Source organism: Schistocerca americana, chromosome 1 (assembly GCF_021461395.2).
Source record: "Schistocerca americana isolate TAMUIC-IGC-003095 chromosome 1, iqSchAmer2.1, whole genome shotgun sequence".
NCBI lineage: Eukaryota > Metazoa > Arthropoda > Insecta > Orthoptera > Acrididae > Schistocerca > Schistocerca americana.
The window spans coordinates 1,212,594,533-1,212,607,045 of record NC_060119.1 but is presented as its reverse complement, the minus strand read 5'-3'; the positions used below and the strand labels follow the sequence as shown (position 1 = coordinate 1,212,607,045).

Sequence of the window (12,513 nt, the reverse complement as noted above, 5' to 3'; positions counted from 1 at the left end):
AACTGTATCGGTGGAGTTCGGTTTCACCCTGAAGATTAATCTCTTGCTACTGCCTTCTTTTTGCGTTCACATTCGTTGCCGTGGTCAACTCAGAATCAGATGTCACCTTCCTATTTAATGTAGACCTTGGAATACGCTACAGGTAAGTCCTGTCATCAAATTTTTCGATATTGGTGATTGTCATGCTAGAACCAGCAAAACCGACGACCACTGGGAGCCACTTATTGTTCATACGAAAAACTACAGAGCCCCAAGGGAGTGTGGGGCTTATTAGCCACATATGTTTCTATTACACGTTTCGGTTGGATTCGTCACACGTTGTAGAAGGTGCTAGACCCACATCGAACACTTGCACGCGACGAAGTATCTCCGGATGGTGCACGATGACAATGTTATCACTCTCACACGCTCGTCGGTCGCAGGCAGGGCCTACCTGTTAACTCGTAGTGGAGGTAGCAGGAGACAGCGGCTGCAGCGGCGGCGGCGGTGGCGGCACACCTGTTAACTGGCGCCCACGGACACAAACAGAAGCACGTGCGCGCGCGGTCACGCGGTGCAGCGCGAGGGAAGCGCGATCAGCGGCTCGGCTCGACTCGCGTCACGCGTGAGTGCGGCCGGGAGACTGACTGAGCAGCGGCACACACTGCGCCGAGGTCAGCGGCGAGGAGGCGCGGACGCGGGCGAGCTGAGAAGAGGGAAGGGGGGGGGGGGGGGAGGGGCGCCGGACCCCCGCGGTGGACACGCAGGTGGGTGCCCGCGATCTCTGCGTCGCGATCTGCATATAGGGCGGCACCAATCTCCACAAGGCGTCACCTAGTAAACAACACCAAAGTCTGTACACTTCACTGTCCGGAACCAAACAACGGTCGCCAGATTCTAATGCCCAGTAAAACTCCCATAATTACAGGAGAAGATGTTTTTATTGTTGTGCTCTTCAATCAGAACACGGTCGCGTTTTCGCTCCCCGAGCACGGGGTCCCGGGTGCGATTCCCGGCGGGGTCAGGAATTTTCACCTGCCTCGAGATGGCTGGGTGTTTGTGTTGTGCTCATCATTTCTGTTGTGTTGGCAGAAGAGCCAACACCGTGTTCATCTACATCTACATCTACATTTATACTCCGCAAGCCACCCAACGGTGTGTGGTGGAGGGCACTTTACGTGCCACTGTCATTACCTCCCTCTTCTGTTCCAGTCGCGTATGGTTCGCGGGAAGAACGACTGTCGGAAAGCCTCCGTGCGCGCTCGAATCTCTCTAATTTTACATTCGTGATCTCCTCGGGAGGTATAAGTAGGGGGAAGCAATATATTCGATACCTCATCCAGAAACGCACCCTCTCGAAACCTGGACGGCAAGCTACACCGCGATGCAGAGCGCCTCTCTTGCAGAGTCTGCCACTTGAGTTTGCTAAACATCTCCGTAACGCTATCACGGTTACCAAATAACCCTGTGACGAAATGCGCCGCTCTTCTTTGGATCTTCTCTATCTTCTCCGTCAACCCAATCTGGTACGGATCCCACACTGATGAGCAATACTCAAGTATAGGTCGAACGAGTGTTTTGTAAGCCACCTCCTTTGTTGATGGACTACATTTTCTAAGGACTCTCCCAATGAATCTCAACCTGGCACCCGCCTTACCAACAATTTTATATGATCATTCGACTTCAAATCGCACCGTACGCATACTCCCAGATATTTTACAGAAGTAACTGCTACCAGTGTTTGTTCCGCTTACATATAATCATACAATAAAGGATCCTTCTTTCTATGTATTCGCAATACACTACATTTGTCTATGTTAAGGGTCAGTTGCCACTCCCTGCACCAAGTGCCTATCCGCTGCAGATCTTCCTGCATTTCGCTACAATTTTCTAATGCTGCAACTTCTCTGTATACTACAGCATCATCCGCGAAAAGCCGCATGGAACTTCCGACACTATCTACTAGGTCATTTATATATATTGTGTTACTAGAGGTGGCCGAAATGCACTCGTTTTAGTTCACGCAGGCTGGAGTGAGAAGGGAAGAACTATACTGACGTGAGGTGTGGAACATGACAAGGAATTAGAATTCAGAAAGCGGATGTAATTAGTTTGATACATAACTTTAATCCATTAATGATGAACGTCGCTCTTGAAGGTACATGATTCAAAATATTATCTGTTCAGAATACATTCGTAGTAACTGAATATGGCGCCTTGCTAGGTCGTAGCAAATGACGTAAGTGAAGGCTATTCTAAACTATCTTCTCTGCAAATGAGAGCGTATGTAGTGAGTGCATCATCGCTAGGGAAGTCGGCTGTACAACTGGGGCGAGTGCTAGGGAGTCTCTCTAGACCTGCCGTGTGGCGGCGCTCGGTCTGCAATCACTGATAGTGGCGACACGCGGGTCCGACGTATACTAGCGGACCGCGGCCGATTTAAAGGCTACCACCTAGCACCACCTGGCGGTGACACCACAACTTCATCATCATTCATGCCAGTGGAAGATTGGACTGAGAAAAGGTTGGGAATTTGTACGGGCGCTGATAACCGCGCAGTTGAGCGCTCCCCAATCCAAACATCATCATCATCATCATCAATGAGAACACTGGCTTGCAGCGGCTTTCCGTGCTATAGTGCGTTTGAAATTAGTTGCGACTTTCGACGTTTGGCTCACCGGAGGAGACATAGCGCCGTTATCCAAGTAACACCAATGGCGACCCCGCTTTGCCTACCACGCTGCCAGCAGTTCGGTTGGTAAAGCACCCCTGCTGCCACGCCGCGGATGAACAGCACATCTACATGTGCAAACATACTCCGCACATCACCGTCCGATGGGTGACTGAGGGTACCTTGTACCATTACCAGTCGTTACCTTTACTGTTCCAATCGCAAACAGAGAGAGGGAAAAAACGAGTACTACTGAAATGCCTGGTATAGCACGCCAGAGCGGGTTAGGTTGTGGAAAGGGGCCAAAATGAGGCTGCTGTCAGTTGCACTCAACGTACAAACTTTATTTTTCCACACACAATATTACACAAGAATGCAAAACACTCAAAACTTTAATCGACCTCCTTTGATTAACTTAAGACAGGCTGAAGGCCACACTCAAAATCCAACACTCAAGACCTAAGTAAGAAACTAACATAGAAGGTTCTTCTGGAGGTGTCACCCAAAACTATTCTCTGACTCTTCAATCTAAACAGGCTGAAGGCCTTAGCACTTTAATTTTTATGGAACTCGGCTGGAGGCTGCACATTAAGCAACAACAAGTGTTTCAATCCAACGGCAGAAGGTCTAATCTTAAAACAATTGAAGCAAATTCGGCTGAAGGTCCCATACAAAAACATCACAACCGTGTGACTTAAGGGCAAGACATGAACCTTAATACAGGATATATAAAACTCTGCTGAAGGTCACATATCAACCAGATAACTAAAACTCAAACAGGGAAGTTACTATGTAACAGATACGGAACGGCGAGCAGAAGTTCCAAGGATCGGCTTGCAACTGTAACACTAACGCCCGTTTAGGCGAGACAGGCAGCCTGACCAACAATCCCTTAATCGGAAGGCAACCCAACCGACAGACAGACAGCCGACCGGCCAATCTGCCAAATGAGTTCCGCTCGACGCAGCCAGCAAAACGACCACAAGATTTCAATACAACGACACACAGAATATTGGTGCCCACAACGACCAACAACACCTCAGCTGTCGAACTACACGCCGCGCTGGACAGCAACAACATGACGAGGAAAATACACGGCCGAAAATTATGACAACGACCAGGGCAGGTAACCGGAAAGTCAACGACCACAAGGCAGAAGACACCGCTGGTGAACTTCAATAACAGGGAATAAATTAAGTTATATTCCACAGGAAGACGTCTGGAATCTTAGCCGACGTAACTACAGAAGCGTTGTTGCTCACGAGAATGTCGCAAAAGTGATAACCAGGATCAAACGAAGAAATGTAAACAGTTGAGGCTCGATAGTAAGTTAAGTGAGGACTCAACTTTCATGTCCAAGATCGGTGGGTGACGAACTTCGTAGCACTCGCAAGCAGCACTTCACACTCCAACCGCTCGTGCACGCCGCCAGCGGCCCCAGCCCGACGGGGGCTTGCTTGCTGCTCCACGCCAGCCGCCCGACTGGACTGCTGCTCATTCGCGACTGCACTGCTGGTTCGTCTCCCATTCACTGACTTCCTTCGGACGGACGACGTCCGGAAGATACTGGCTCCGACCCAACCATGCAGAGGGAACACAACCGACATCTCTGCACAGGCAGGAACCGACCCACATACACGTCGTCGATGAGACGACCGACCGAACGACCTACCAACAGTCATCCCCGCTGGTACTGGCTGTGCTGACCTCACTGGGGCTCCGTCCTCGACTGCACTGCTGATCCGTCTCGAACTGATTGCCAGACACATTTTTTTTTCCTTTATTGTAATTTTTATCACCTATACAGGTGGGCTGTCAGCAGCATATTACGCTGCTCTTCAGCCTTTAGTGGAACAATAACATGACATAGAGGTGATACAGAGAATACAAAAAAACGGCGTGTAAAAAATGGATATACAAAAAACAATAAACATGAAGCCGTTCACGCTGGACGATAAAACACTAACACTTGTTGACACGGCGCACAAAACACGGAGGACGGCGACGGCACATGTGAACTGTGGAGTTGTAACGGCGAAAGAACGCGAAACACAAAACGAAGCACACACACGAGACACTAATGGCGATGATCTCCGGCGCGCGAATGTCCACTATGCGTGTGCGAGTCCGGGGACCTGCCAAGAGAGGAGGAGGAGGAAGGGGAGTGGGAGAGCGAGAGGGGAGAGCAGAGATGCCACGGCCAGGGGAGATAGGGGGGAGGGAGGAAGGGGGAGGGGAAGCCTGGTGGAAGAGGGGTGGAGGGAGGGGACGGGGGAGAAGGAAAGGGAAGAGAAGGGAGGGAGGGTGCCTAAAGGAAAGGACACCGGAAGTAGGGGGTGGGGCAGGGTCAAAGTTGATAGGAGGGGTAGATGGATGGGAGGAGGACATCATCAGGGAGGGGGAGCTGGCGGAAGCCACCTTGGGAGAGGGTAAGGAGGGTGGAGAGATGGAGACCGGGTGGGACATGGGAATACAGGCGCGGCAGCGGGCGGGGGTGAGAGAGGATCGGGGAGATGAGCGGGTGAGGAGGATCGAGTTTACGGGAGGTGTACAGGATCCGTATCCTTTCAAGGAAAAGGAGGAGGTGGGGGAAGGGGATGAGATCGTACAGGATCCGTGTAGGGGAGGGGAGACGGATGCGATAGGCGAGGCGGAGAGCATGGCGTTCAAGGATTTGGAGGGATTTATAAAAGGTAGGGGGGGCGGAGATCCAAGCCGGATGGGCATAACAAAGGATAGGGCGGATGAGGGATTTATAGGTGTGGAGGATGGTGGAGGGGTCCAGACGCCACATACAGCCAGAGAGGAGCTTGAGGAGACTGAGTCGGGAGTGTGCCTTGGCTTGGATTGTCCGGAGGTGGGGAGTCCAGGAGAGGCGACGGTCGAGGGTGACGCCAAGGTACTTAAGGGTGGGAGTGAGGGCGATAGGATGGCCATAGATGGTGATGTAGAAATCAAGGAGGCGGAAGGAAGGGGTGGTTTTGCCTACAATGATCGCCTGGGTTTTGGAGGGATTGACCTTGAGCAACCACTGGTTGCACCAAGCGGTGAACCGGTCAAGATGGGATTGGAGAAGGTGTTGGGAGCGCTGCAGGGTGGGGGCAAGGGCAAGGAAGGCGGTGTCATCGACAAACTGGAGAAGGTGGACGGGGGGTGACGGCGGCGGCATGTCCGCCGTGTACAAAAGGTACAGAAGGGGGGAGAGGACGGAGCCTTGGGGCACACTATTTGCCAGACACACGACGACCCGGAAATACTATCGGTCGCTCCAGAGATGGTACGACAGTGCACTTATCGATACGTGCTGGTGCTGCCCCTGACAGGCAAGTAATGCATGAAGTTGATGACGCCATTAAATGGAATAAGAAAACGAGGCGGCAGTACCGTAATAGAGGATGACAAACAATAAATGGCATGAACACGAGCCATGCTCGGCTCAACTATATGCCTCCGCATGAGCCCTAATTTCTCGTATGTTATCTCGCATGTTACGTGCAATGTATGTTGGCGGCAGTAGAATCGTTCGGCAGTCAGCTCCGAATTCCGCTTCTCTAAATTTTCTCAGTAGTGTTTCTCGAAAAGAATTCCCATTGGGACTCCCGAAGCATCTCCGTAAATCGTAAGTGTTGTTCGAACCCACCGGTAACAAATCTTGCAGCACGCCTCTGAATTGCTTCGATGTCATAATTCAGTCCGACCTGGTGCGGATCCCAAACACTCTAGCAGTACTCAAGAATAGGTTGCACCAGCATCGTGTATGCGGTCTCCTTTACAGGTGAACCACACTTTCCTAAAATTCTCCCAATAAACCGATGTCGACCATTCCTCTTCCCTACCACACTTCTCACACCATCGTTCTACTTCATATCGCTTTGCTACGTTACGCCCAGTTATTCAAACGACTTGACTGTTTCAAGCAGGACGCAACTAACACTGTATCCGAACATTACAAGTTTGTTCTTCCAGTTCATCCGCATTAACTTGCATTTTTCCACATTTATAGCTAGCTGCCATTCATCACACAAACTAGAAATTTTGTCTAAGTCATCTTGTATCTTCCTACAGTTACTCAACTGCGATATCTTACCGTACACCACAGCTTCATCAGCAAACAACTGCAGATTGCGTTGTGTTGCGCATTAGATGCACCTGCATTCATTAGCTCTCGTTGTAAAATGGTATTTTCTGGCGTTGAAATGTTCTGCAGTAGTTAGGTATTGTGAGCAACTGTTTTGTATTGGTGTTGCATTAATAATAACAGTGAAGCACGTCTAACACGAGATTCGCAGTGAAAGTGATCGTCCAAGAACACGTTCATCGCTGTGAAACTTTGTTCTACTGCAAACATTTCCCCGAATTCTACAGTAGTAATGGACAATGCGCGATATCTCTCCTTTGTGATGGATAAAGCTCCAATGCAGTGGAGGAAAAAATATTTTTTACTCTTGGTACAAAGAAATGTTCCACTGGATAAAGTTGAACATAGCTTGTGTAAGGCAGAGTTAATGTCATCTGCAGTGTTCTGCAAGCCATACTCCACACTACTAGTGGCTAACGCTGAAGGGCATAGTTTAATCACGCTTCCTCCGAATCATGCTTATTTGGATCCTGCTGAGAATATATGGGCCTAGATGAAGACTAATGTGGCAAGAAGCAGCAAGAGATTTACGCTCAGTGAGGTTCAAATGCTGACAAAAGAAACCTTTGCAAATGTTACACCACAGGATTGGTGTCGAGTTGTCACCCATTCCAAGAAGGTAGTTGAGGAGACAAGGATTCATGAACTGTTTTGAGTAATACGGAACTCCTCTTACATGTTAAAATCTGCTTCTTTTGCCTAAATACAGTAGAGTTTACAAATATTCTTCTCCTGAACATTCGAATGCAGTTGAATTGTGACACAATCCTAAAACAGTGTATTATCAAAATAGCAACCCAGAGCAAGACTGGTCAATAGTCATGAGGAACCTCATCCTCAGTGTAAAAACAAACGTGTAACTTCTTCACTTATATTGTTGAAAAACCCACAGCAATACTCGTTTCATCAGCTATTGATGGGCCTTAAAAGTTGCATTGTTTCATTTAAAAACTGTATTTGTTTGAATGTCGTGGTAGACATGGAAGTTTCGCTTCTTATTTATATGGCAAAGTACTCTCTTCTTTGCATGCTATCATTTGTCAAAATCTTGTTTCAGTGTCTCAGACCGTTTCTGAGATACGAGGGGGTGAGGTGGTTAGGGTTTAACACCCTGTCGCAACGACGCCGTTAGAGACGGAGCACAAGCTCGGATCAGGAGAGGATGGGGAAGGAAATCAGCCATGCCCTTTCAAAGGAACCATCGCGTAATTTGCCAGAAGCTATTTTGGGAAATTAGGGAATACCTAAATCAGTATGGCCGGGGACGGGTTTGAACCGTTGTCCTCCCGAATGCGAGAAACGAGGGATTTATGAAATTTAACCGTGGTTTTTTCACTGGAACATGCTTTCGTGACAGAGCCCTTTACCTACATTCCATTTTCTCAACTTTTGAGTCAGATAGTGACATCCTTCAAAGCTTAAAGAATAATTCTGTATGTTACCTAAATTTCATATGCAGCAAAATATGATGTAACATGCACCAAACGGAAATTCATAGCGACCCCTGTTTTTCACTGCAAATTTTAAGAATTTCTGGCAGTAATTCACCTAATATCGGGTATCAAAATAACTATAGCCATTAACGTAATGAAACGACGTTCATCATGAAGCTCACGAATGAAGCTACAAGATGTGGGAGAACCAGAGTTTATTGCCGAATAGTTTCATTAAAATCTTTTGAGAAAAATTTCAATTCGGTCGGCTTGCCCAGCTTTCTGTTCAGTTAGTGAAGCGAGCTTGACAGGCTCCGAGCCGAGTAGGCCTGGCATTCAAATGGTTCAAATGGCTCTGAGCACAATGGGACTCAACATCAGAGGTCATCAGTACCCTAGAGCTTAGAACTACTTAAACCTAACTAACCTAAGGACACCACACACATCCATGCCCGAGGCAGGATTCGAACCTGCGACCGTAGCGGTCGCGCGGTTCCAGACTGAAGCGCCTAGAACCGCTCGGCCACACCGGCCGGTAGGCCTGGCATTAATGTCACCTACTGACGTGTTCAGCCCAAGCCGGCAACTACGCTTCCCTCTACTCACTCCGCATTGGTCGAAAGTCACAACTAATTTTGTAGCCTATCCTGCCTAGCCCATCTCTGTGTAAAGGCTGTAACCGGCGACAACTCCTGACTGCAGTCAAGATCTGCTGTTACAAGACGTGTGGTGTGGACTGTTACAGGATGGCTGCTTCCAGCACCAGAATGGCCTGTGTGGGAAATTTTGGAATCGGATCTCCAGTAGTGCAACGAGGGCAGAGTAGAAAATGCTTACTCAGTAAAATATTCTTCACTATCTCTTACTTGTGACTGCAGTCACGTATCATCAGTTTTGTTGTGATGAGTGATGGGAAATAAGCAGGCTGTTGTACATGCAGATGCCCTCACGTGTCTGCCTGTCCAGGTAAAGGCAGCTTGTAACGGGCATCTCAGAACCCCCCACCCCCTTCCCCCCTCTCCACCCCCACCCCCCACAACAAACTGCCACAATGCAGTGGCATACACAAAGTCGCTGCTGAGTAAGCCTGCCAAAGAGTGTGGGCAGGACCGCACATCTATTTAGCAGGCTATTGAAGCATCTGTACAAAGTTTATGGGATTGTGAAAAAAAATTAACATTTAAAAAAAAATTGTTTGTGTCACTGATTTTTATTAAAAAAAAGTTCAAGTACCTACTTCACCCTCTTCAAACGACGGTCAATTCCTTCATGGAAAAATGTTTCTAGTTGCCTATGGAAACATGATTGTACCGAGACGTGCACTGTGCACCTCTTTATCCAAAGCAATTCGGAGGCCATAAATTACTTTCTTCAGGTGTCCAAAAATGTGGATATCGCATGATGACTGATCAGACTGTGGAGGATGTGTAAGGGCTTTCCAGCGAAACTTCTAATGCGTACTCAAAGCCAACGTGGCAATGTGCAGGCAGGCATTTCGTTCGCAGGTTGTTTCGACCACACTGCCGAAGTTTCGCTGGGAAGCCCTTACACATCCTCCGTTCAGTCCCGATCTCTCCCCCTGCGATTTCCACACTGTTGGAGCCCTGAAGAAAAACATTCATGGCCGTCGCTTTTCTTCGGATGGAGAGGTGCACGCCTGGGAACAATCGTGGTTCCGTAGGCAGTCGAAAACAATTTCCCGTGAAGGCATTCACCGTCTTGTCTCACAGTGGGATAAATGTGTTAACAGTTATCATGATTGCTTTTCAAATAATAAATAGTTTACTTTTTTGTATCTGTGTCATTTTCATTTGATTACTCCTTGTAACTGCGATAACATACGAGATTATAAGAGACAGGTTTATTTTCATATTTAATGATATTTGATGGAAGTATAAATTACACACGTTGAGCTTCAGGTAGAGTAGAAGAATGTAAAGAAGAGTAATTGAAAATAAAGAACATTTTGATTAACGATTAAGGAGGAATCTGTGCAGCATGAACAGCAGTTTAAGGATATGAGGGCAGAATTAAATTCTTTGGCATTAAATCAAGCTGGTAATGTGATAGGTGTTGCGTGGGTTAATTCAGGAACGACACAGTGTTTTGCAAATGATCGAATACACCACACTCTAGATTTTCTTGCTGCAGTTTTGTGAGAGGAATGTTGGAAGAGGCAAAAATTCAATTCATGAAAAGACATCTTGTGGACAATGCACAGTCATGGGCAAATTTAATGAGTGCTTCATTTACAAGTGTTTGAGATCGTTGCCCGAAAAAATTCTGGAGTGAAGCGAAGCAAAATCGACTTCAGAATGAGTTCTTGAATGGACTAAGTTTCAAATACGGAAGCGGGTCGAATCCGAATTTTTGTGTGCGTGAGCTCGCTATGTTGACGAATATAAATGGTCCGCTAGGACTGATGACCGAAATCGCAACGCTCATGAGACGACTACAGGAATTTTTACGATGGGATCTTCTCCACAGTCCGATAAATTCTACTTGCGAGTTTTTAGATTTTATTGAGAAACTTGAACAGGCGTTGAAATTCAAACCACATAATGGGAGCAGAAGACAGGGAAATGGCTAGCAGAACGGGAATTATAATAATCACCAAAATAATTATCAACGTAATAATAATTTTCATAGGGAAAATGGAAACGGGAAGTTTCATAAGAAAATCGAAATCTGGTATGAAGATTTGGTGAGCAGGAGTCTTACGAAATGCAACGCCGGAATACGAGATCGGGAAATTAGAGATCGCCGCTTCTCAGGTCCGGAGATGGTAAAATAAACAGGCGGGTGAAAGGACACGTTATTTTAAAAATTCTGTTGGTGCCGAAAATTCGGCAAAGAAGTCACAAGTGTTGGAGATAGATGTTATAACAAGTAATAATTAAATGGGGAATAATTTAAAGCAACTCAACGGTAAAGAAGGCGCAAGAAAGTTAGAAAAGTTTGATAATGAGGATATGGGGTTGAAAAAACTATTTTGTGAAAGGAAAGTGAATGATGGAATGAATGTTTGTTGAAGATTCCGTGATCACGGATCGGAATTTGGTGGAGATGGAATGTATGACGAATTCTAATGAGGCTCTAGTCAGTAGCAACAATTATAGCACTATGGGTGAAAGTAATGTAGATGCTTTTGTTTCGGAGGAAGCAGATGAACCTGTTAAGGCGTCGAAGCTGTTGTCTGTCTGCTGGAGATGAGTTTTGCGGTGTATCGACGGAAGTTTGTGAAGGTATCTGTCAAGGCGGCGTTACAGAAGTCTCGTCAGCTGGTGATGAATTGTATTGTATATCGGCGGAAGTGGGTGATTTACTGTTAAAGGGAAACAAACGTGATGCTCTAGAGGCTGAAGTTGCGAAAGTTCAGGTTACTGATTTAGATATCTCGGAGGAAGGAGTTTTTGCCTTTATTTATGTTGATGGAAGGGAACCAATGGCTCTTTAATGGAAGCATGAAATTTTAGTGGATGTGGAAGGATGAATGTAAAAGTAATGTGTTACAAAGTGGATTAGAACGAAAAATGACGAAGAAATAGGAGAGGAGAGCAAACGTTATGCAGACAGAGGTAGCTGCAAATTTGGCCGAATTCGTTAGTACTGTGAATTCTGGTGTGGTGCGCTGCAGTAACGGCAATTTGTGTGGTGTATCGGAGGAGGATGCCGCAGCTATTGGTGGTGATTTCTATAATGTATCAACGGATGTAACGGATGTTTTTAGTAATAAATCTTATGAGTTATCGGTGGATGCTAATGGGTTAATTATGATAAAGTCTGTACTGAATCGGCGGAAATAAGTGAGGTTCTGTGTAAGGGAGGCGAAGTTTTAAGTGCAGCTACTGATATCGTTAACTCTGAGGAAGCGAACTGTATATTTGATGCTTACGAGGATGATGAATCGACAGGTTTTGAGGGTAATTTAAATGAGTTGGAGGTAAATCAGAAGAATCTAGGAACGAATAATTAGATTGAGCGTTGTTCTGAAATTATAATGTGTACCACAAATATCGAAGAAAAAGGAAGGGGTGCTGAAAATGATTTTGTGAGGGATGTTTAAAGAGGGGTTAAATCAGACGTGCAGCCTGTAAGTGAATTGATCGTTGTTGATGATGAAAGAAACTGTTCATATTTCAAAATTGAAAATGATGTTCTGGCGGTTGTCACAAATTAAGAGTCCGTTAGTGAGCGAGGAAAGAGGGCTCGAATTTGAGCAGTTCAAAAAACGCAAAAAGAGCGAGATTTAAAGATACAGTGGCGGTGTAAACGCAAGCGGCAATGGTGAC

The 12,513-nt window shown here is 46.6% G+C and overlaps 1 protein-coding gene across 1 annotated transcript in view; it reads right to left on the bottom strand.

Moving 5' to 3' along the window:
* Positions 1 to 613, bottom strand: part of LOC124619829 — a 1,389,509-nt gene extending 1,388,896 nt beyond the window's left edge. The window contains exon 1 of the mRNA XM_047146446.1: positions 434 to 613. The gene's annotated coding sequence lies outside the window, so the exon portion shown is untranslated. The remainder of the gene's footprint in view (positions 1 to 433) is intronic.
* Between the last annotated feature and the right edge of the window lie 11,900 nt (positions 614 to 12,513).